General features: G+C 24.9%; 1 long non-coding RNA gene across 2 annotated transcripts in view; it reads right to left on the reverse strand.

Annotated features, from left to right (window-relative positions):
* Positions 1-27,672, reverse strand: part of LOC129612691 (uncharacterized) — a 117,081-nt gene that overhangs the window by 85,010 nt on the left and 4,399 nt on the right. For both annotated transcript variants that reach the window (XR_008697266.1, XR_008697265.1), the window contains 2 exons: positions 13,233-13,522; positions 6,717-6,816 (listed from right to left, as the gene is read on the reverse strand). This is a non-coding gene — a long non-coding RNA (uncharacterized LOC129612691). The remainder of the gene's footprint in view (positions 1-6,716; positions 6,817-13,232; positions 13,523-27,672) is intronic.

A 27,672-nucleotide genomic window follows, 5' to 3' on the forward strand; every position in this document is an offset into this window, starting at 1 on the left:
TATACATACTACGGTTACAACAATTTTTATAATTGAAAGATTACATTTTGTATTTAATTATTTTATTAGATTTAAAATTGTTCCTTCTATATTAAAACTATCCAATATATTTAATTCATTCAGTTTACTTATTTACCTTCAATATTATATTTTAAAATATTTAAATACAAAATATAAATTTTATTTTATGAACATTAAATGTTCAGCATGAATTTACATGAAAACAACTAATAATTTTCAACTCTTTTTAAAAAATTATTCTTAAATTTCTAAAAACAAAACAGTACAATTCTTGTTTTTTAGAATAACAAAATATTTTTTATATACAAATGACAGCGTACACATTTAAAACAAAAAAATAGTCAGTATTGAAAATTTTTAACATTTAATTTATTTATTTATTTTTTCATTCTATTCCATTATTTTATTTATTTTTGTTTTCTATATTCTAAATTGATTATATTAATTCAATTGTTTTCATGTGGCGCCAAATACCCTAACTTTCGAAATTCATTCAATTCAATTGGAAATTTTTCTATATAAAATATGGAATTCATCCCTAAACTTCCATGCTGTTTCATTTAAATTGTTTTTGTTCTTATATCTAGTATTTTTATACATTAATATAGAATTGTACATGATATCCTTTCTTTTATTTTTGTTTTTATTGTGTTATACAAAAATGTACAAAAATATTACAACAGGACGCAATAATATTGTAAAAAATTAAAGAAAGAAGATGAAAAAAAAACGGAAAATACATTGTTGTCCCTTTAAATTTAATATGAAAAAAAAGAGAACAGTTAAAATATTTATTTTATCGTACAGATGGTTAACAGTATTGGAAAGTTTTGAATTTATCGAAATTTTAATTTTATTAACTCGAGAATAAGCCAAACATAAAGTAACAAATGCTTGTCGAAGCAAATATTTCTTATATGTTAAGGAAAGTAATAGTTTATATCTTTGTAGGAAACTTTTTCGCTATGGTTTCTCAAAAAGAAGCCTCATGGATAATTGAAATAATTCAACAGTTTTGAGTAAGTTCCTTGAGGCGCCTTTTTTTCGTCAAGTCCTTAGGCCCCTCTCACGTAATAGGATATTTTGTGATTCCCATCATCACCTACATTAGCACTATATTTAGGTCCCTGGCAAATAGCAATATGGCAGCCACTTGAAGTCATAAGGCTTGCACCGAGGTGACCCTTCCGAAGCATCTCAGTCGTAAGCGAGCCACCAGCTTGCATTCACACATTAAAAGCCCCACCGTTTCGTCTTTGACTTCTTTATCTCACGCTTCAGGCGCCTTGAATAACGATTAGATTTAGCTTGGGGATTTCTAAGTCAACATTTTCAATCAAAAAGCAAATTCGAAAACTTCGAAAGAATTCAGTTTAGATTATGTTAAAATAAGGTTCCATGTTCGTTTCAAACTTCGCAGTAGATTTCGAGAATGTAAAAGATTTTCAACTTTTATACGGAAACAAAATTTGCCAAATACCTTTATCAGAACCAAATATTATAAAAGACAGCAATATTCTTAATACTTTAGCATATTCCAATCACAATTTTTTTTTATTTCATTTAAGAAATATTTAAATTTACCATACAAAAAATAAAATTTTATGGCCTATGCATGTCCGATGAACTGAAATGAATAAAAATAAAAAACAATAAAATAAAACTCATTATTAAAATTTAAACGCAAATATAGAGAAGAAATAGAGGAAAAACCTTAGCACAAACATAAAAAAAGAGAACAAAAGAAAACAAATAAAATGCGATCGTCATAAGAAATGGAAGGAAATTATTGTTGAAAACCATTTCCCTAATATCCCGAAATTCAATTTAAAAAATTTAGAGAAAAAATAAAATAAAAGCTTAAGTCTTATAGCATTAAAAAAAAATATTTGGTTTTTTTTTGTATTACCGGCCCTAATCTGCAAAATGTTGTATTTTAAAACAAATAAAAACGAAAAAAAAACTATAAAAATAAGATGAAAACCTTTAATCAGTCTTCAAGCTTTTTCTTTTTTTTTTTATTTTTATGAGGGGCGCCAAAGTTTCAACCTACTTGGTATATGATGGCGGGTTAGTGTGGGTGGTGTCCTTTTAATGTTTTTGGTGGTGCTGTTTGGGTTTGTTCAAATTATTGTTGGTACATGAAACAAGAAGAGTACATAAGAGAATAAACTACGAAAAAATATTTGGGTTTCCGATTTTCTTTTCTTTTTTTTTGTTAAAAGAAAAAGGCTATTAAAAGGGAAAAAAATATTGGACTTGAAGAATGTCATCTCATAAAAATATCTTAATGTATAAAAATATATTTGCTATTCTAAAATATTTTTTTTTTGTTTATAAACATTCTTTTTATGTTTTTAAACACGAAAGAAAATAAAAAACAAAAAAAAATTGAATAAACGCGGATGTCCATGAAATAAGATCATACGGAATAACAAAAAAAAGGCGAAGTTCAAACGATCGAATGGAAACAATAAATGCATTTATAATTTAAAATCACTAACAATTCTGTAACTCAATTAGAAAACTACCCGACAAGAAGCAGTAAGTTAAAGTCAATTTAACAAGAAAGATTTTTTATCAAAATATTGACCTTTTTCGATGTAGTTACATAGTAACTAAATTAGGCTATTTGAAGTTGGGGAAAAATCTCACTTAAAAACCTCGTTTTCTATCTATTTTTTCTGTCCTGGAATATTGTTGAATATTCCCAGAAATACTCTTAAGAATGCACCTACATTTACAGTGCTATATTCAAAAATTTATCTACCAAGCTTAGAATTTTTAAGAATGACATAATTAATTATTGAATATGCAAAACTCCGACAACTTGCAAAACCCCAACAACTTACCTATGAAAATAACTTAATTGAACTTAAAATTACATAACTCAAAGTTCATGGAAGCTTTGTCTTTGAAGTACATACTAATACAAATGTGACGATATTTTCATGCAAACTGTACATATTCTTAAATTAGACTGCCCACAATAGAGGACAATGTATTTTAAAATATTCTACATTAAATAACATTTCAAATTATGATGTCCTCTTTACTAAACTATTTTTGAAATTCTACAGCATGTCATGAAACGAAAAAAAATTATAAAAAAGAAGATTATGCCAAGAGAACTTTATTTTTTTATATAATTTACATTCTAAACTAGGTACTTAAAATTCTTGAATATTAGAAAAGAAAAATAAATGAAAATTTTCGACATCTTTTCGTTATTACAAATTCATTACCACCTTTTTTTTTCTTAAATAAAGTAGTCGTTCAAAAACTAACATTTATAAATTCCGTAATTCTTGCCTTTTTTCTCTCTCTTATAGAAAACTACAAAAAACAAGATAAATAAAGATAATATACTTAAGTAAAATATTCACGCACTTAAAGTGTATCCTTTTTCGTTTCAATAAATATTAAAGCAGACCCTCTCTCTATACAAATTGCAAGCAGGATATAGGCATTAAAAATGAAGAGTATAGGATTTTTTCTTGTTTTTCTTTCCTTCCAATAAAAATTATTGTTATGTCCTTCTGCTTTTTTTTTTCTCTAAAAACTCCTTCAATCGGTTCTCGTAATACATTTTGTATATATGAAATGGTTTGTATGTTTAAAAAATATTGTATATTTTTTAAAGATTTACAAGTATAGAAATACCCAAAAGTCCTTTAAATGGGACACAAAGAAAAAAAAAATTTTTTTTTTACATTTTATATAAATTAAGATAAAACAAAATATTAAGAAGTAAAAAACCGAGAAAAAGGACGAAGCTTATTTGTTGTATTTTTTTTTTATTATTTTGTGTTTCTTTATCATTAATATTTAAACAAATTTGTTTAAAACTTGTTAAATTTAAAGCTGTTTAAGACTAACTGTAGGATAGAAATTTTAATTTAAACTAGAACATTGTCTAATAATTAGCATGTATCACCAAAAACTTGATAAGAAAAAGAAAATAATGGTTACCAATCATAGAATCATCGAAGATTATCAAGCGCAAAAACCAAAGAAAATCGAATTGCACATAGTTCTGAACAGTTATATTCCGATAATCTCATATAATTTGCTATAACTTCTAATATTTGCACAATATATCTTATTATTTCAAACTGCATATTAAATTATTCCAATCTGCAATATACACTCGATATTGCAGATTGGACCGATGATACATCGCTACCTAATAGTTGTGTTGTGGTCCTCATGAGCGCCCCTCATCTAGAGCGCCCCTTCGACACCTACATTTCTGATGAATCTGAACAACTTTTCCGAAAAAATATACCTAAACGACATGCCCAACAGCGACATGCATTACACGGTATAATTACAAAGCCCCCAAGCGCATATTTAAATTATTTAATGGAAAAAATTGCTAATTAAAATTTTAACCTTATTTCATTAAGTACAACAATCCATAAAACGCAATCAATACATTTTATAATAAAATTTAGCAATATCGATTAAGGTCCTTTTCCATTAGTTATCATGAACGTAATTGCAATACCAATACATTATTCTTTAACTTCAATAAGAAAAACCATTTTGAAAGTATAGAATTCTAGAAAATAAAATAATTTTAAAAAATTTAAGTATTTTAAAACATTCTCGGTTTAAAACCTTTAAAGGAAGAGTAATGAAATTAGGATATTTTCTAAAGGGTATTTGGCAAAAAAAAACATTCAAAAAGATTTATGTATAATACTTGTATAACAGAAAGAATGAATTAGTAATACACGAGTATTTTATTCTTTCACCAAAAATAAGACAAAAAGAAAAAGAAAACTAAACCTTAGAGACCTTCAACAAAACAGAACGAAAAAAAAAGGCACAAGTAAAATTAAATTCTAGTAGAAAGAAATTCTAAACAATTTCAGGCCGCGGTAAAAATATTTTCGTCCTTTATTCTTTTTTTTTTATTTTATTTTTGATCATTTGTGTCTGATTTCCTTTTTTTTTCTCTTTTTTTTTTTTTGATGAAAAGTTCATTAAAGGGTTAAGTTGGACAATAAATTTTTTTTAACAACATTTTCTCATAATTAAATTGAAAGAAAAACCAATTTAAATTTCAAATATATAAAACATGAAAATGTAGTAAGAAAGGGAGGTGATAAGAGACAAAAGCACCTAAGTAAATCATTATTTTTCATTCCTTATTTCTACAAACCATTCGTTTTCGTCCTGTCCATTCATTCGCAAGTATTAATACAAAAAAAATTAAATATTAAAAATGACCGAAACTTATTAAAAGAATAAAGATTTGGTGAAAAATTCCTTTACTATATTAAAACCTAAAATTTTTTACAGTAAATTTAATCCACAAGTGGTTCTTAATTTAAAGGTTTTAAAAGAAAATTTCCTTTAAACCAAATTCCTACATCCTAATCACATTCCCATCATCATTCTACATTTTCTTCTTTTTTTGTTTTTCTAACCTGGTTCTATATACAAAGAATAAAACTCAATTTTACTTAAAAGTTATTATACGGATCAGTATTTTAAATTAGAGGTGGATTTTTGTTATTTTTTCGTTAAATCGAGGTAGGACAAAATAATTAAAAATAAGGAAGAGAAAAGAAACAAACAAACAAATTCAGGAAAATGCAAAAAAAAAAAGCTAATTTTTCATTTAGAAAGAAAAAAAACATAAGAACAACCTCTTTGATGTGAAAACTTCAAGGTTGAATTATAGAAAATTTATGGCTAAATTAAATATTAAAAGGAGATAGAGAAAAGGACAGAAAATTTATTTAGAAATTTATATTTGGCTTTTTGATTTAAGGACAACAAAAAAAAGCATTTTATTTTAGGCTTTTGAAATTTTATTTTCTTATGGTTGTGCTCGCGTATTTACACGAGAATTTACACAAGCATTAAAAAGAAAAACAAAAAATAAATAAATATAATTAAGTGAAAAGGATTTTTTTCCGGTAACTTTATTATAAGACTTTTATAGTAGATATTTAAGTTTATTTTATTCCTTAGTTTACTTTAATGTTTTTTAAAATTAATGTTTGAATAAAATAAGAAAAAGTATAGGGATTTTAATTTGTTGCCGTCATAATTGAAAGAGAGTGTTTGTTTTTTTTCTTTAGATTCCCTACAAAAAATATAAAAATGAAATAGAAAAGTAAATATGTAATTAGGAATTTTCTAAAAGGATTTTTGTGTATTTAATTTCTAATTAGTGTAAAAAAGTATAATAAATTTCTTTAATAGAGAAGAATTTAAAGAATTCGAATTTCGGTCTAATTCAGAATGTAATTGTGTATTAGGAAATTGCAATTGTGTGAAATAAAATGCCAACTATGGGCGATAAAATGGGAAATGCCTAACATTTCTTAATCACTGTTTTATACTTAAATTATTATTAAATATTGTTAATATTTCACAGAGCATATATATATAAATGATTTAATTGAAAAGATTTTATTAAAGTTATTAAAAGAAGCTTAGTTGTAAAAGTATTTTAAATGGCAAAAAATTTTTTCAAAAAATTAATCATAATTATTAAATTTTACATGTTCATTTCCCATAATTGGTTATTACCATAAAATCACTTAGCTCAGCAATTTCTACAAAAAATTAACATTGAATATCGAATATATATTTATTGCTACAAATAATTCTTTGAACAAATTTATTGGAATTTCAAATGTAATAAAAGTTTTAGTCGAAAATCTTAAGCTTACTTGAGCCTCCTCGGTGATGATATTTCTTCTGTGAAATTTAATCCTTTTTATCGCATCTGTTGTTTATATAATTTAGTGTTTAACACCTAAATTCATGCACCTAAAATAGAATTTAAATTAAATGTTATTCATATTTCAACATCATATTTAAAGATATTTGGCATTGATACACATTACTTCTTAAATATGAATTAAATTCTAAAAAATTTTAATTACTTTTTAGCAATAAAATAATATTTACTTAACAATTCAATTTGAAATTAAATTTTCCAAAACAAAAGTATTTTTCCATTAATTTTAAAAAATATTTTTGATTCCATTTTCTTAATTATTTTCTCATTATTCTTGCTTTTTTCACATTAGTTAAATTAAAATTTATTGAATAACTACCAAGAAACAAAACAAAACTAAACTAGCTTCAATTACAATTTCAAAAAATTGCGAAAAAAATGTAAAAGGTAAAAATAAAATGAACTTTTAAGCGAAATTTCTCTATTATTTTAAAATAATCTCTTATCCATTTCAAATCCTTCATTAATTATTAAAATGCAGAAACATAAACATTCAATTGAAATTTTTTTAACCTTTATCCAAACATAAAAAAATTTAAAATTATTTTATTCCTTGCGTTTTTTTCCCAAAGAAAAAACTAATAGCATCCTATACTTTTACCAATAATGTTACATGAGTTCAAAAAAGAAGAGTTGATTAAATTTTGAGAAAACATTATCGTTAAACTTAATATTCTTAATATGAGCCCATTTAATATTCTATAAAAGCTTTCTTCAAAAATAAAACAATTTTCAATTTTCGATAAAGATGAACTCCACTCTCTAGAATACAACTACATAAAATTTTTACAATGAATAATTAATTAGAATTCCGTGCTTTACATCCTTAATTTCTTACAATGTCAAAAAAGGTTATGTTTTTCTTTTAAAAAAATTTATTTTACTTTTATAACCCATTAACTCTCATTGATAATAAAATTGAGGTAAAAGATATTTAAAGAACTTCCGCCGTTTTTAAAAATCCACAAAAAAAAAAGAAGCAAAATAATATTAATTAAAATCAAGGATAAAATCAAAAAGATATTCACGCCATTTTATATACAAATTTATTAAATGCTCTCCACCATAGCACTTTTGTTTCACGTTGGTACCGGTTTCAGTTTTATAATTTTTCTCATCCTGTTCAGATAACATATACTTGTTGACAATGAGAATTGGGAGTATTGATTTTAAACAGATGCTAGGTGAATGGAAAAATCAAGAAATATTTGGAACAATGAAAATAGTTGGATAGAATTCTGATTTTCCATAATTATAAATATAAAAAATTATTAATCTTCGAAATCCCTCAAATCTAGGACTCAAAATGAAAATCTAGAATGCAGTTGCATTAAAAATTTTTTTTAATTGTTTAGTTATCAGATTCCTTTTAACTTTAAAGTGCTTCAACAAACTCACAATTCAGCAAGCATAAATTATTAACAAAGAGCTTAAATGAATGTTGAGAAAAAATCAATTATTTTTTGAGTACTCTCATATAATTTTTATTACACTAATCGGAACATTTGAGTCTAACATCTGACTTGCTCTTTTTTTAAATTTCTTTTTTTCTTGGTCTTTGTGGCATTAATTTTATTGAAAAGACGCCGCGACATCAAATCTTGGAGTAACTCATAAATATTAATATTAAATAAACTCTTACAATATGAACTTGCTTGTTATATCCTTTTACAATTTGGTATATGGTAGTCTGAATAACAATCTTCATATACTCTGATAATACAATCAATAAGTACAAATATATGTATATAGAAAAAGTAATAAATATTTATGTACGTTTTAAAATCATGATATTAAATTTCACTTAAATCCAGTTGGGACCAATATAATTTGTTATACAAGTATACAAATGAATTGATTAAGTTCCTTTGGAAAATACGGTTAATTCTTTATTTCTTTCTTGGTTTTAAAAGGAAAGGATTTCTTATGTGCCTGTTATACTTTTTTTCTCCTATACACAAAGTACATAGTTATATAAAAAGGGAAAGTGTTCAAAATTGAAATCCTTTAAGGAGGCAGAAAAAAATACTTTTTACAAGGTATTAAACAATAATACCTAAGAGCAAACTGGTATATTCGTTTTAAACCTAATGGTTACATTAAATGAAATAAAGCTGATAAGTTTAAGCAAAAAATAATAAGGAAAAAATGGTTAGTAAATTTTCTAAAAAGTTAAAATAAACAAAAGTAAAAAGAAAATACAAAACATAATTGATGGCAAATCTATACTTGTGCCTATTTGTTGAGCCTAAATTATCTGATGTTGAAAGAATTGAATGGCGTTAAGAAATTTTACACTGAAATTTTAAATCTTGGTATAAATATATGTTTTACGCGTTGTGGACCGGTGCAATTTCAACGATTGGAACCCAACTTGCTGACAAATCTCAGTATTTTTTGTAGTCTAAAATCACTGTAAATTTTTTAAAGTCTAAAAATCCCGGGCAGCTCTTCCTTTAATTTGACTGGGTTAATCTTTTCTTTAAATTTAACACTTATCATTCAATTTCTCTGTTTGAAATATGAAAATTCCAATTTTTTTAAAAGTCCATCTCCTAAAAAATAATTATAAAATTGTGAATATTTTATTCTATCAAAATGTATTTTAGTTTTAACTAGTTAAATTCTTTCTCTTACAATTTATACAAAATAAACACATGGTAGTCCTAATTTATTTTTTATATTGCATATTAAGCGCAAAACCAATCTTTATTATTTATATGTTACTCGAGTACATAAAATAATTTTGACAACCAATCAATTTATATCGAATAAAATCGTGTGCCATTAATTAATTTAAATGAACTTTAATAAAATATTAATTTGTCATTATTGTTTTACTTTATCTGTTTTAAATGGTTTGAGTTTTGTATTATTTTGGTATTTTACAATGCATATATACTATTTTAACTTTGGTGTTTTTTTGTTGTATATTATGATTTTGTTTGTAAATATGTCAATTAATTTCTCAAATCAATTTTAATTATCACATTCCATTTTAATTAAAATATCATTAAATTAAGTTTTATTAAAAGCCAAGCTTTACACAAATATATTTTGATTTTTTGCCCTTAACTAATTTGACATTGTAGTTCATAGCATAATATGTCAAGAGTGTTGATAAAAAAAAAAAAAAAAACCAACTGATAATGAATAACACAAACACCACAACAATGGAAAAATTATAACATATGACGCAATTCTGAATATCATTTTTGCCTTGTTAATGAACTTTACAGGTTTTATAATGGTTGTTTGTTACTGCAACCAAACAGTAAAACAAAAAAAAAATATAAAATTATGTAATGAATACAACAAAATCATTTTTAAATTATTCATTCATTTACCATAGAAATATGCTAATGAGTCTTCAATAGTGTTGTCACTAGTATCAGGAACTTTTCCGTTTGATTTAAACTCACTTTATTATTCCTCGAAATACTAGGCTTTTGAGTAAAACTCCACCGAGCGAAAGTAAATAGTAGTAACTCATAGTAATTAAAAGTAAAAGGAAGACAACGATCAAAGCAATTTAATAATGATTTTGATATTAAATGAATAATTATTTAGGTTTTGTTAGTTCACCCAAAGCCACTAATTTCAATTTAAGAAATTTTCTTTAATATGTCAAATAGTGCGTTTTAAGTTCTATTCTATTAAAATTCCTTGCTCTCCAGACAAGTCCAAAAATTTAAGATAAAAAAATAAAAATAAGCAAGTATAAAACATCAAAAAGTTCATCCTAAATCCCCACCTTTAACAATAAATTTTATTATTATTTTTTTGCTTTTTTTCTCCTAAATAGGTAAGAGAAAATTTATATTTTACATTATACATATGGGTAGGTAGGTACTTTCACATAGTATTTAAAAGGTAAGTAACGTTGAAAAGTGTGTTTATAAAAGGTCAATATTGTTTTATAAATTTTAGGTCTCCCTTTCCTCTTATTCTACCATGACTTTCGCTATTATATAATTTAATAAATTTATTCTATAACCACTTTTTTAGGTTAAAATAATCATAAAAAACTAAAAAAATAATATAGAAGTATATGTGAAGACCCGAAGTAATAGTAACAACATTTAGCAAGCATAGAAGAAAAAAAAATTTAAGAAAAGAAACTTTGCTAAGCATAAAAGTGAAAAAATAAAGGATGTTTTTAGACTATAAGTTGTGTGGTTTGTTGTTTCATTGTTTTTAGCACTTTTCCAAAAAATTTTTGAAAAAAAGTGCTTATTAGTTTCACTCTGTCCGTCCGTCCGTCCGTCCGTCCGTCCGTCCGTCCGTCCGACCGTCCGTCCGTCCGTCCGTCCGTCCGACCGACCGTCCGTCCGTCCGTCCGTCCGTCCGTCCGTCCGTCCGTCCGTCCGTCCGTCCGTCCGTCCGTCCGTCCGTCCGTCCGTGTGTCTGTTTACAAAACTTCTACACCGTTGAAGATAGAAAGCTGAAATTTTGTACGTACATAGATCTTTACTAGAAACTTATTTCCATAGAACAAAATTTTTACCTATCTCCCCCCCTCTAGAAGTTATACCCCCCCAAAACCCTAAAAACGGCCTTTTTTAACTATTTGTTGCAATGAAACCATAAGCATTTTTGAAATTTTGTAAACGCAGAAAGACAATGGCTTGCTTCCTCTAGCACGGTATACTATAGCTAAACTTTAGAAAAACAAAATGGCCGTTCAAATTTACCGTTATCTAAAGTCTTTTTTTTCCAAATTTTTGATTTCGTTTTTCTTCTAGACCCCAGCCTGTAGAAGCTTGAAATTTTAGGGCCTTTTAGACATTACCAAATAGTTCATTTCGTTAGAAGAAAATTTTTTTCCATCTCCGCCCCCTTTCAAGTTATCGCCCCTTGAAATTTGTAAAATTTGAATTTTTGACACCCTATATTTCCGAAACCGCAAGCTTTTTCAAATGTCTATAAACGCTAAAAGTTAACGGTAAATTCCATGACATTAAAAAATATAATTATTTTTCTTAACTCACACATTTAAACCTTAAAATCGAGCATTATGTTAACCCCTCTTTATATTATTTTTGCTCTATTTCAAATACTGCATAAATCGTTCATCCTAAATATATGCAATCCCAGAAATAGTTTTGTATATGAATGAAAAAAATTTTAATAGTGTGATAGGTATACATAGACTGTATTTAAAAACAGAATTTTCACTTGTCGAAGGGAAAAGTGCTACAATACAAACCATTGGTTTGACCCAACTTTATTAGTTTTTGATTCTGTTTTTTGAATAAAATTTTCATTCATTTTTGGTTGTTTTTTTTTGCTTTAAAATAGGTAGTAAAATAAAAGAAAAATAACCTTTATACAGAATCTTTTAGGATCTGATCCTTAAGACGATTTATATACAAATTTTTGTAAATGATTTTTACACGTACAGTAAACTCTAAGATTTGCAGTGCAACAAAACAAAAGCAGCCTCAGTTCTTCTTTTCACATTCTCCTTCACGGCGAATTGCAGATATTTAGTAATAAAAAATGGTTGTTGCCAATTTATTTACCGCATGTATAAATTGAGATTGGTTGCGAATTATTTGTATTGTTTTTGAAAAAAAAAACTGAAATAATATCTTCTACTGTATGTGGTTCGCAGTCACAAAAATTCCCTTGCAGATATTCCTCTGATCAGGACTTCTAAGAATTTAAACAGATTTTCGACTTTATGCCAACCAATGGGTTTAAAAAGACCTTTTAGCCCGGTATTGACCATACTATTGAATCTTATGTATTGCAGCACAAAGTATCAAACATCCAAAATTGAAAAACAAATTTTCCAGTAAAAGATGACCTTAAGGAAGTAGATTTTTCTAATATCATAATTTGATTATTATTTGGAAAGAAGCTTATATTACTTGAATTTCACTGTTTACTTTACACATTCGTTTAAGAAAAATATTTTCTATTTTTTGCTTAAAATATTGCAAAATAAGGATGAAAAATTCGAAAACTAAATAAAAATGTTAAAAATAGAGATTTTAATTAAATTAGAGAGTAGGTTTGAATTGAATTGCCTAAACATAAAGCTAAATAGACACGTAAGATCCTTAAAATGAATCAATATATTGATAGAATTATTAAATTTAGAACACCTTACAAAAATAAAAATTTATAGAGGAAAAAGATATATTCTTTAAATATTTGAAGAGATATAATTTTAAAATTTATCAAATTTTTAAATATTACCTCTTTAATTTTTAATTTTTTTAGTTAAACTTATTCAACTGAAATTTTGCAAATATATGAAGAAAATTTTTACAAACTTTATTTTAAAGTTGAGGTTTTAGATTCGTTCATATTACCTTAAATTAATTTGGACAATTACAATGGATATTATTGGTAAAATTTCGCAATTGTTTTAATAACTTAAAAGATACATTAAATTTTGAAAGCTAGTGTATATTAAATTAAAAGTGCTACATACAGTCCTTCTGCTGGGTATTCTTCAGTCATCTTAAAATCATATGCATCTATTTATTATTCATGAAATTACGTCGCACAATAATTATGCAGTGGGGCCTGCATTGAAGTTTTTTTCTTAAAATTCATTTAGTTATTCTACGCTAGTATTAGTATTTAAAATTATTAAAGCCAAATTTCTTTGTATTACGAAACGATAATGAAGCTATGTGGGCTTTTCTTCAATTCATGTGTTTTTCATTATTTATGGTAAGTGTAAGTAACTTTAATCTGTTTGGTTTGTTCCAAAATTGCCTAAAAAGAAAAAAAGAAAAATTTTTTAATCTTCTAATATTATAATTAAAAACTCAAAATTTCGAAATTTTTCTTTCATTATTTTATTGAAGGATGCTTAAAAACTATAATTTTTATTTTTCTAAAAAAAAATATAAACAAAATTTCTCCCCATATATCCCTGTCCCCACCAATTTCTTACATACTTTTTTCTTGACTATATAATTTTTTAATTTTATTCCCTATTTTCCTCAATTTATTACTTAAAAGTTTCCTTTTTTTTACACAGAAAAAATATAAGGATATTGCAAAAATTATTTCCTTTTTCTTTTGAGTGCCGTAAAAAAAATTCTTGCTTAGCTACATATCTCAAAATATGAACCATATTTACGAAAAATAAAAGTAATTTCTTCTATTTTTCCCATACTCCCGTAAATTCATCCTTTCTATTCTACACCTGTACTTATGTTGAACCTGTAAATATAACGAGTAACAGTGCATCCTTAAAGTTTATAATTGAGTATCTTTTTAAAAAAAAAATAGTATAAAATTATATTACAGCAAGGAATGTTTACGTTCACATTTATTTATTTTTATATGTTGAATATTATAAGGTAAATATTATCCTTAAAACCTCAGCATATTCACATTAAAATCTAAACTTACAACTACACTAAAAAAAACTAGTAGATCTCAATTTATTATGTCTAGAAAAATAAAAGAAAATTTTGCTGAAAAAAAAGTAAAAGAAATCATCGTAATTATATGAAAAGGATATAATAACGGAAGGATAAAGAAAAGGAAGGCTTTTGTTAAAGTTTTTAATTCTCTGATTTTTCCTTTTAAGAAGATGCGTTTTCGAAAAGCAAAATAAAAGAAAATTTAATTCTGTATCCAACCTTATAAGAAATTCAATTCGACTGCTCTACTTATCCTCTACTTTTCTATTTTCTTTAAGGATATGATTTTTTTCCGGTTTTATGAGAGAAATTGGGGTTTAAAATAAGTAAAGGAATGCAAAAAAAATTTTAAGAAATTCGTAAAAAAAATTTTTTGTGTTACCTTTTTCCTTTATGGATTCAAGAGTTTCTGCAAACAAAAAAAAATATTTTTTTTTAATTTTTATAGTACTCGTATATTGGGCGCGATGATTGCATTGTTAGGCAAAATATTATTGAAATTTTTATGATTTTATTGTAATAATTGATTTAAATTGTGCTTCAGAAAAATAATCAGATTTTATTTTAGTGATTTTCTCTTTTTCCATTTTCCGGAAAAATTAATAATTGAATTTAAAATAAAATATACCTATAGATGTTAATCACAACTTTGAATTTGTTTATAAAATCATAACAGTCTTTTAAAGAAAAAGTTAAATTAACAGTTTCAGAGAATAAGCTTTAAGTGATACACTCTGACTATAACTATAAAAAAATCTTAATATATATTTATAAATTTAAGATTGAAATATTTGACGAAAATCCACAAGTGAATAGAATGGAATTAAAGCAAATTCAATCCAACTTTATAGTGGTAATTACGATAGTTTAGAATTTTTAATTCATAAGGTTAGAAAATTCTTATTAGATTTTTAAAAAATTCCCATTGCTTTCTAAATTCTAAAGTATGATCAATGAAACCGTCTAAAAACAATGTATTGTACTCAATAAATCTTAAGACGATCACAAAATTGAATAATCTATCATAACCATTTTTGACCCATTTCATGCAAATACCAATATTCTTCTTTCTTATAGTTATAAGAAAAACATTAATATTCTTTGGAAAATTGAAGAAACAAAATTGCATTTTCTATACCATTTTTGTGCTTATAAAATGAAAATTTTGAATTTCAGTTCCTTTGATTCCTCAAAAGTTATAGTTTTTATTTATCTATACCTAAATTATACTAGATATATATATCTACTATTTATTAATTGATTGCTTTTGAATTTCATATATTTACAATAAATAAAATTCAATGTTGAAAAATGCAGCAGAAAAGCTACAGACAAAAAATATATAAAATAAATCTTTGAATATTTTGTAAATTATCCCAATGAATCCTATTTGTAGCATTTTCATAAATGTTATATGTATATATGAATTCATTCTTTTGGATATTATATTTTTTGTTAGTTTATTTTAATGGTTCTCTTTTTTGATGAAACTTTTCCGGAAAATTCAAAAATTATTATACAATTTTTCTATACGAAGATTTACAATAAAAAAATAAAAATAAAAATATTGAAATATATTATGAATTTTCCAATATCTGAAAAAAAAAGAAAGAGGAAAAAGAAAATCCATTGAATATTCTGAGCGTTTTTCATTTTTCATTCCCTCCTCTTTATTTTTTTTTTCATTTTCCTGCTTCCTTGCATTTCAGTATTTTTTTTCCTCTCATTTTTCAAGTTAATTTTTTTTTTTGTATATTGAGTTAAAAAATAATATTAAATCGTATAATACTTGCTTTATAAATAACAAATATAATAAAAATAACAATAGTGGAAAAAAAATAATATTATACTTTTTTTTGTAGGAAACCAAAAGGATTTTCTAGGATTTTACTGATTGAAATTTTTTAAAAATTAAAAAAAAAAGAAATAAATATAGTGTGCGCCTATATAAATATTTAATCATACTCGAATACAAAAAAAAGTTAATCAGTATGATACAGAGGCAAAAACTGATTATTAAAATAATGGATTTTGGAAAATTAAAAGATGAAATTAGAAAATTTAATGAGAATTTAAAAAAAAATGATCAAAAGCATCATATTCAGGCACTATGGTAATGAGAAATGAGGAAAAGAAAATGATTTTTTTTGTAATTTTAGTCCAAAACAAATTTCTTTCTACAAAATAATCAAAGAACATTCATTTTGCTTTTAGATTTTCAGTTTAAGAAATTATATTTATAATAATGTACTATGGAAGTATATCGACAAAAGATGAAATCTTCTAATTGCTAGGACCATGACAAATAGACTCAATATTGCGGAGACTTATAATAAACTTCGTCAAAGTATTGCGGTGTTAAATGGATTTAGAAATTTGTTAGTAACAAAATTGTTTTTAGCTCGAATGCGAAAATCTTTTGCATTAAATATGAAAAATACATTTAAAATATCCATTATCTAACATAAGCAATATTCGATGCCACAACATTTAGTTCAAGGATGTATTCAATCTAATATCTTAACATAATTGGTTATTTTCGTTCATCTAACTGTAATAATATTGGAAACATGCTAAACAGCTTAGAATTAAGAGTGATAATAAATAATAAAATATAAGTTTCTGAGTAGTTTAAAAAATTTTTTCTGCTAGAAAAGTTCAAATATCTTTTGCTTAAATACTTTAACGTAATTGATTGTTATCTGACAATAATTTTAGTTGCTTGCGTTCCATATTCACGTATCTAACGATTATAATATTGGAAACTTAAGTTTTTCTAGATTGCATGAGATAATGTCATCTGGTTTTCGTGAAAAAATAACCTGAAAATAAGTGACAATAATGAAAATAAATTTTTTTTTTAGAATTTTTCACATCTTACTACTGTTATAGGAAACAAAAGAACAAAAAAACATTTTTCCAAATCATTTTTTTTTTTAATGAATAACATTAAATGAAAATTTAATTAAAATCCACTAATCTTTTTTGGAATTTTTTTGTTTAAAAATTTGGTCATTTTCTATAACTTTTTTTTTATTTTGTGTGTAGTCAATCTTTAACAGTGACTCTCAAACATTATTGTTTTCAAACTTTTTTCTGCAAAAGGAAAAAAGTAAAACCAACTACTGTCATTTGCACAGAAAGCAAGGAGTTGTATACCCTCAAATTAACACGAAAAGAATAAGTTAAATTGGACATTACTAACTGATATCTTAGTGAAAAGCTCATTCTAATCAAGAATAACATGGAAGAGCCCATTTTGCAAAATGCTAATTATTTAACGTTATTCTCTGGAATCATAGTAAGTATTTAGGTTGTTCACTGATGTGACTCCACCATAGGAGCCGTCATGTTTAAACAGATCTCAAGAATTCGTTAGAACATAATCATTAAATTGTCATTTTGTGAAAAATTTCAATATTTCCAGTTATCTCATACTTATTATCTTTCATCTCAACTGAAATCCGTTTTTTTAAGTAAAATAATACTTAACACATCATTCAAATACAAAATGATCTCAATTCAAGTATATTAATATAAAATTTTTTAGTATGTTATATTTTCTGTATTGAAGAATACGATTCCTTTTGTCTTACATAGATTACCCGATATTTTTAAAATCACTGATTTACAACCTACAAAAAAAAATAAATTTATTTTCATTTTATATTATTAATGTATTGTCCGCATATAGTACGTGTTGAAAAGCGTGTTAAATCCGATTAAATTGCGATAATTTTCAGTTTGATTTCTTTTTTTCCTTGCTTTTTGTTTTTTAGATTTAAAATCAATGGATAGGAATTTTTTTCATTTATTGTTTAATGCGAAATCATCAATTTTTCTAAATTCAATTTCGATCAAAATTGAAATTAATACCCTTTTATTCTGTTGGTGATGGTGGTAGTTAGTGGTAGTGATGGTAGTCAATTGTGTTGGTTGTGGTGATGGGGTAAATAGTTAAAGAATTTTTACAGTGTTTTTGATTATTTTTTTCTTTATCAAATTTAGACGCACAGGGGGAAGCAACAATAAAAAAAACTGAATGTTCTCAAAAGATTTTTTTTTACAAAATAAAAAATCTTACCCCCATGCCGTTTTTTGTAAATGCAATTTTAATGATAAAAAATGGAATGAAAAACAATAATTGTACACTTATTGCGTTTTTGGTTAATATACACAATTGTACTGAAATATAAGACTATATTGAACAATAAAGAAAATATTCATTTAAAAGGTTACCCTCTTAAAAGGATTCATCAGGATTCAATTATCATCAGAGAGAAAATAAAAAAAAAATGAAAACGTATAGAAATCACAGGAATTTAATCAAATCGTTATACCCAAAAGAAGAAAATGCACAAACAAGAAAAAAAAATAAAATTTATGACTTTCTATTCTCCAATTTACAATTAAACTAAAGCGTTCTATAAGAGAAACGCATCCTTATATCTTCGTCTTCGTCTTTTTCCCTGTATACAAAAACTTATAAATAAAATTCCGTATTTTTAAGGATTTCCCAATGTTAGGAACGGGGTAAATAACCATTTTAATTCTTTAAATAATGGTTAAAATCTTAATAATATAAACATATAAAGAAAATCTATGATTTAAAAACGTGCAATACAATGCAATTGTAAATTTTATGTGTAATATGCTGAGCAACATAACGCAAAACCCATAAATTTTACTTATGTTGGGTGAGTAATCTTTAATTTTACTACTTTCTGACTATATTTTGTACATTTTGTACTATATATGGTGATCTATGCATTGTACATAATAATATTAGAAATAAAATAGCAGGAAATAATGGGAAAGAGTTCCTTTTTCTTTTCCTTTCGATTTTTTTTTTGGTAAAAATCCTTTCAATTCCTTACGGTATTTTCAGTAATTGCCATTGTATATATTGATGGGGTTGTTTTCTATAACCATCAGTTAAATAAAACTAGGTTTTTATGTGCGGGAGTTGAAAAATAAATAAAATCAGTACTATATTTTAATGACATTCATTGCATTCAATGTAAGAAGGAGCTTCCTAGGAATTTAATGTTTAAATTCTTACTCAGTTGGATATTTAAAAATAAAAACAAAATTGAAAAACAAAATTGAAAAAGTAAAACATGATTTTTTTATACTAATTCAAAAGTTTTTTGGTTACTAACTTGAATACCGGTCGAAGGGTCTCTTGCGATCAGTCATAAATAATGCTATCAATATAATTTATTTACAAAAAGAATATTTACAATTGTACGAAATGAAAAAAATATTAAATAATAAATAAGTAAAAATAAAATGAAATTCTTTGAATTTGGAAAACGTTTTGGGTTTTTAAATTGTGTGCATAATTCGAATGCTTGTTATCCTTTGTACAATTTATATTTCATATACCGAACGATTTATTAAATTATTATAGAAAAAACCCATTAAAATGTTATGTTGCTCTTTGTACCTAGTTTTGTCTATTGCATCTTGCATTCCAAGAAGAGGAATTTTTAAAGTTTTTACATATTTCGCATTCCAACTGGTGAAATATCATTTTCTCACTGATTTGAAAAATACAATATTTGCCTTTTTTGCCGTATTCATATATTTTTCAACTTTGCAAAATATTTTCCTATTTCGATCAGTTTTTATATTTTTCATTCAATCTTTCCTAAAGCCAGTTCTTTCAATAAATTCTAAAATGAAATGAAAAATGTAATCTTTTCTTTTATACAAAATATTTATGATTATTTTTAATTTAACTATAGTCTTTAACGTGACTCTAATTTACATGTTCTTATACAAATACTTTAGAAAATTAAAATTTAATTTTAGAAATGAGAATAATCAAAAAGGATGTCCGCTACTAAGGTTTCAAACTATTTTTGTGAATATTGCGTGAAATTAAACTATTAAAAAAAAATTATTTGCCCCTCAAGGGATAGTTTTTCTTTGATTTCAAATTTATTTCTGTATATAAATAACTTTTTGCAAGATATGTATTGTATGTAAACCCAGAAATACACACGAAAAATGATAATAAATTTTATTTAAATTTAAGAGTTTTTAAAATTAAAGGGGAAGAGTATATAAATTTAAAGTAGACATTGCGTGTTATTTATAGAAAATTTTAAACGATTTTTTGGTATTTCAATGAAATTCAAATATAATAAGTAAGATAGAGCAATAATATATTGGAAAACATTTCCTGTTACGAATGAACTTATGTAAAAAATTAGAAAATTTTAAGGCATTCTCCTAAATACAAACATTTTAGTATTTTAAGTGTTGACTTGATAAAATATTAAAACTGCCATCGGTTGTATATCAGCAGATTTCTTATATTAGTTTGAATAAGTTCAGAAATGCTTACAGATCAAATTTCTATTATACTAGATAACAGTCTATTTTTCTCAAAATGCTCAAATAAATGATGTAATCTACGGAAATTGTCCTTGGAAAGAAACACTCTAAAAAGTTAGACTATAGTGGAGGAAATTAAGTAAGATAAGCCAATATTATTTAAGAAAAATTTTTTTGTCAAATCTTTTATAAATAAAAATTCTTATCTTTATTTTAAAACCGGTTATTACTTAAGAAGCAAAGAAAAAGTCTGTAAAAACTTTAAATATACTAAACAAAACTACTTTCTTTATCTTTTGAGTGCATTGTTTTGAAAAATTTATCAACTTAAAGTTTTATATAATTTGGTTCACATAATTTTCACAATGATAAAATAATAATTGGAAAATAGTCAGGAAAAATATTTAACATTTATCGCGTCTTATAATATTTTTGGTTGTGAAATGTGTCAGTCAGTTCAATTTTAAATTCAAATTATTTCGCTATTCAGTATCTATAGAAGTTCTCTTGTTATACAGTTTCTATATAATTGTAACTTTATTAGTTGAAGCAAATTATTTAGGCCCGATTTCATGAAATAAGCTTCTAGTTTCATGGTAATTGTGTAACATGCTGCCTAACATACTTGCCCTCAAAACATATTTTCTTTGTAATTTTGTACAAAAATATAAAACTGAAAGTAGGATAAAAAAAATCAGAATGTAGAAATTTCAGAAAAATATTAACAGTTTTAAGCTAAGCTCTAAAAGGTAAATAAAACTACAGACAACTTTAAAGGACAATAGACAAATTGCAATTCATTTTAAATGTAAAGAGATTTAAAAAAACTTAAGAAACTATTTAACTAATTCAAAACTATAAAAATAAAAATATAAAAACAAAACAGAAGAGAAAATTTAATGGAAATTTCTAAAAAAATGTTTTCCTTTTTATTTTTTTCACAAAAAAAAAGCATATTTTTTCAAAGTTTAACAATGAAAACAATGGGGAAAAAATTGCTTTAAAAAGATCAACTTAACTTTTTTATAACAAAAAAAAAGAACTCATTTTATGGCTATATGACATTTTAACAGGAATTCAAAATAAATAAACATAATCCACGATAAAATTATACAATTTAAAAATATTTTGAACAAAAACAAAAATCAAACAAATATTAAAAGTTCCAGTTTGCAAGCACTTCTGTTTTTTCAAATGCAGTTTGATGCATTCCACTTGAAAACAAAGTGAATACAAAAGTCCAATAAATTTCACTTTTTAATAATGTTGCATATTTTTTACATTCCATTTAATTTTTCACAAAAGAATTACCAAAACAAAATTTTAATGTTCTTTGATGTAAAATTATCAAGGAACAAAAGGCATTATAATTTCATAAACTCAAAAAAAAATTGTTAAAGTATTTGTTTGAAGCCCGAAAGAAAGGAATCCAAAGTAGAGAACAGAAAAAAAAACTTTGTAAAATTATTGTTATTTTTACAATCGTTTTAAATTAATATTTGTTTCAAAAATTTGCATATATTTGGGAGCTTTAGGGTAGTCAAAATTTTAAACCATTTAAATCAAATTGAAACCGCCAAGCGAACTTAAAAGCTTGTAACTATATTTTATGTAAAAAAAAAATCTATAAAAATTTTTATAACTTCATTATATTCCTTGTGATTCCTTCTGGAACATAGGGTATTATACATACTCCATTATTTTAGAGTAAAATTTATGTTATTTCTTACAACTTTCATTTTCTATTTAACATTTCCAATATATAGGGACATCTTTATATAATTAAAAATATTTAATTGGCCCCTATAGCTTTCGCAAATTAAATATTTTATTAATTAAAATATATTTTTTCAATAAATTTGTGTGTACCATCGAAAAACAAAAACCTAAACACCATTGGGACTTTTAATGCATATACATAAAACCAATACAATTAACAATAGAAATAGAACAAAATGTAATAAAATCTTTTATAATCTCCTATGACTTTTGTATTATACCAATTAATAAAATATTATAAATCGTTTTTATTATAATACCCTGCTTATAATAAAATTTTATTAAGTTCAACTATACTGCATATTTATTAATTAAAGAAACGAAAATGGTCATGTTTTATAAAGAAAAATTCAAATCCCAATAAAAACACAAAATATTTACAACCTTAACCTAATTTGTTAATCCAATTCCAATTAAGGATTTTCGAAAGAAAACGAAAAATGAAAGCGAAAACGAAAAGCATTTCCCATCGTACATGAAAAAATAAGTCAACTTTTATAACATTTTATTTTCTATTTATTTATTTGGTAATAAGGGACACGTTGCATAAGTGTAAGCATATCTAATAACAATTAAGAATACGTATTGTATAAATCTATATCATACATGTTAGTAATTAACAAGCATATACACTATCATTTGTGCGTATAAATATTTTAACGTTAGTATAAAAGTTTTTTTTTTTAAACTTGACACATATTATTTGTAAAGTGAAATTTTGGCACCGTATATATAAGATTGTGTGAATAACCATGAGTTGACTACGAGAATATTCGAAAAAATAACTACCTAAATAAATTAGAAATTAGTTTCGCAATAACGTCCGCTAAAGTAATTGGTATGTCCAGTTGATATTTTGAGTAATTAATTAGGGACATGCCATAGCTCTTGAAAAACTTTAATTTCATTTTATCTAACAAATGTTACCGAAACTGCTCTTACAAAACTTTGCAAAAATTCTAATTTCCAGCATTAATATAGATTGTACTATTACTAGGTTTACTACATTTAGCAGACCTACTTCAGAACACGAACTATATTACGTACATACTATATCAGAGTATATAAGTGTACAAGATGCACTAGCGCTCGAACATTAGCACATTTTTGAGCAAATTACTAAGAGATAGAAACGGTACAACTTTAAATTTTCAATTTAACATTACTAAAAACATTTTAAGTATACCTCGTTTTATTACTCGTATGTTGTCAGTCATACTTTAACAAATCTATATAGAATAGGTACATATATTTCGAATATTAAAAATATTTTTGTATTGTGACAAAGAAAAGTTCTTCAAGGCTGTAAATCACTTTATTTTATCCTTTTTAATATAAATAAATCTTAAATTAATAGTCTTAGGCTAGGTCAAACATTGAACCTCAATATTAATATTTAATTCAATTTTATTAGTTTGTCACCTCGAAAACTTAATAAGTAAATAAATTGCTAGATTAATTCTGTTATAAAATTATTTTTCGGTTATATAAATAGACTAACAAAATTTATTCTCTCTTTTCTTCTTATCCTTATGATAGAATTGTTTCAAAGACAATAAATTAACTTTTTTGTTTTATATCGTCGTCATTCAATTTTATTTTTATAGATTGCCCTAGGAAAATTTTCGTTTTTAATTAGAAAAAAAAATATTTTTTCTTTCTTTTTTTCTCTTAGTTATATTGCCTCTCTTATGGAATTTATTAGATTCCTAGTTGTGCATGAAATAAAAAATAAAGAACATATTATATAGTGTTGGTCATGTCATCTCTAACATATGCTATTTGCAGTTCCACATATGCAATGTTAATTGGCGCCTGAATAGATTCTGAAATATGATTAAATTATTATGAAATTTGTATAAAACTTTCGTTATTTGTATAGAAATTTCGTTAGAAATAGTGTTTATTTGTATAGAAATTTCGTTAGAAATAGTGCGTCTCTACAGTTCTGCATGAACTATTTAAACTGCCACCTGAACAGCTTCTGAGATGTGATTAAATTATTATGAAAGTTCGAGTTAACACACTCGAATACTTTCTTATATGTAATTAAATTATTTCAAAATTTGTATAAAAAACACTCGAATACTTTCTCATGTTATTTTGGGAAAAATATTTTTCGTTATTTCGTGCAAAAAAGGTGCGTCTCTGCAACTCAGCATTGACTCTATAAACTGGCACCTGAATAAATTCTAAAATAGGATTAAATTATTTTAAAATTTGTATATAAAACACTCGATTACTTTCTCGTGTTGTTTCTCATGAGCTGTGTGAATTGAGCAGACTCTTATAAATATTCATAAGTGTCTATATTTAAAAAACAAAGCACTTCGTAATATTAAACAACACGAAATGCCAAATTTATAATATCATTCACATTACAATAAATTTGTACAAGCAAAAATACAGTTTATCCTTAACAAATATCCTTATATTTCAATGTTGTATCTACTGATTTAATTCGTATTCATACCAAATAATTTTATGTCCCTATAATACTTTTTTCTACTTATAAAATGTTATTTAACAAAGATCTTGAAATTCATAGTTGACATATTAAAAAAGAAAAAAAAGTTCTATATTAAAATAGCCTGATTTATTAATATACTATAGAAAATATATAGAAAAAAAAGGAAATAAGGAAGAAATTAAAAGAGAAGTTATTAGGGAAAATAAAAGTTTTTTTCTTTTTTATATTCTGACTTTCTTTGTTGACTTTTGATATTTTCATGTTGTGAATATCTTATAGAACTCAATAAATTAGTATGGTCAAATTTTTAAAGTTTTAAAGTTTGTTAAAATTTAAAAGTTGTATTCTAATTTGGAATACATAATTCAATATTAGTTTTTAAGGAGACAGAGCCTTGCTTAATGCAAGGTCCGCATTAACACTCAAAAAATTGAAAATTCTGAAATTCGAAAATTTAAATTTTATTTTAGTTTGAACTATAATGGGAAATGGTTTTGTCTTTTTGCAAAGGATTAGCGATCAATTTCTCCACATAATATAGCAACAATTTTAAGTATCATAATTTTATTAAACAAAATATCCTGTGAAGGAAATGTGAAGGAAAAAAGATATAAAAATTTAAAATAAAGTTACATTAAAGCTCTCATACAGTTAACAAGAGTATTTTATACAAAGTATCTAAAAAAGTTGGCAAAATATAAAAACAAAAGAGAAACCTAGACGCCAAAATTATATTAAATTTTTGTCTTTTCAGACACCATTCTAAAAAAAACTTTTGCAATAAATATTATTATAAATACTCCTTCTACCGTCTTAATTTCTTTTTAAGGTAAAGTTAAATAAAGTGCCAAGTAGGGGTCAATAAAAAAACAAGATCTCATACCCAATATATAAATAAAAAGATCGTGTACGATAAATGTTTTCATAATTTTTTGGCAGAGGTTCCGTAAAAAAAATGTTTTTGTACTTTCTTAAAACAGTAAAGATAGCATTCATACTTTAAGATAAATTTATAACCTAATCCTGTTGTTAAAAAGGGATTCATAAGGGAATAACGTATGAGGAATTCAATTGGTTTTAGTCCAGCACAAAAGAAGGATACCTGGAAAAAAAAAAACAAAATAATTTAAAATTCAATGAAAAAAGAACATATTTTTCCTTAATTTATAAAATTAAATTTTTTAAATCATAATATTTATAGGTTTTCTCCATGATTCGAATATACTCGGGCGCCAGCAAAACAATTTCAAACAGAGAAACGCGATGGAAGGCGAACGAAAACTTTTTTTTTTGTTAAAAAGAAAGAAAATGAGTTGTTCCTTTTTACAATCTTGTTAATAATAAAAAATTTAACAACAGAAAGTAAAAAAATAAAAAAAAAGTTGTAAATTTTTGGATTTTTTTTTTTATTTTAACCCCCTCCCGGAAACTTTTTCATTTTTGACTCCGTATTCATACCGTGTAACCAAAAACGAAATGAAAAGTTCGAAAGAAGAAGAAAAAAGGTCGTTTACTCAAATGTTTTTTTTCTTTTTAAATTTTTTCTTCGTAATGTTAGGAGGTGTTAACTTTGTTAATAATGGGACTTTGATTACAATTTTCATGATTTAAATTGATTGATGTTACAAAATTTATTCGAAATAGGCAAAGTAAAAGAATAATAACGAAAAGAAGTGAAAAAAAAGTTTAAATGTTAAAAAAATGAGTTACAAGGAAATTATAAAACGCAAGATGTTTTTTTTTCAAGATGCTCTCGTGTATAAGTTCTGCTTTATTCCGCTCAAATTTTACATGAATGTTAAATGATTTACAACAAAAAATCTGCTTTTTTTTTCAAATTCCACATTTAAATTTGTTTCCATTTAATATTCAATAGATGTTTGAATGAGTTTTTAACTATTTTGATTTCATACAAAAATAGGCCTAATTGACGAACTATCAGAAAGATAACGAGTCCCGTACTAGCATTTAACCAACGAGATGATATTTTTTAACATATTTGTCGAGGTGACAATAATTATTACACCTCTCTGCCAATCTCTCCGTAAGTATTTTACGCGTGATAACAAAATTATTAAGAGAGTATAAAACAGTTTGAAAATACAGAGAATATGAAATCGTGAAAGAACAATAAAATGGAGTGAACAATAAAACTACAAAAAAAAAGGCAAAAGATGTAAAATTTACTACCACTTGTCAGTTAAAGGCTGGGGCTAAGGCCAGAATTATCGAAAATCTCATGTGATGGTCGATTCAAAAAAATATTAATACCAATACTATTATCAAAAACAATATTGCCTTAAAATATTAATTATGAAAATTAATTAATTACCATTAATATATTAAAAAATAATTATTTTAATAACAAACCGTCAACTTGGCGACCATTTAGCTAAAGCCTAATTGTTATAGAAAGACTATTCCAAAGTGAACCAATTTTGACAAAGAATAACAAAATGCCTACTGCAGTAAAGTGGCAAAAATTCTCTAATATTGGCGACTTAGAAGACTTACCCCTAAATTATTTGTAGAGTTTACAAACAAATATTTTATTTAATGTACTCAAACAATATAAAAGTACGATTTAAATTAGAAATTTAATTATAAGAATTTTTAATATTTTACAAGTTTTACAGTAATTTTATTGAAAAACTATAAAACGAAATTTCAATTCATTCAATTTAATTGAAAAAATCATCTTTGTATTCATATAAAATACTCTCACCCCCTTCAAAAATATTTCTTTACAAATTTTAATAAAAATCTTTTTTGATAATTTTACTTAAATCATAAAAATAAAAACATATTTTTCACATATAATTTTAATAAATTACTTAAACAAGTTATTCATAACCAAATTCTTTTATATGAACTTTTTGAAAGGAGAAGCACATTAA

This window comes from Condylostylus longicornis, unplaced genomic scaffold, assembly GCF_029603195.1.
Source record: "Condylostylus longicornis isolate FDR11 unplaced genomic scaffold, ASM2960319v2 ptg000076l, whole genome shotgun sequence".
In the NCBI taxonomy this organism is placed as follows: Eukaryota; Metazoa; Arthropoda; class Insecta; order Diptera; family Dolichopodidae; genus Condylostylus; species Condylostylus longicornis.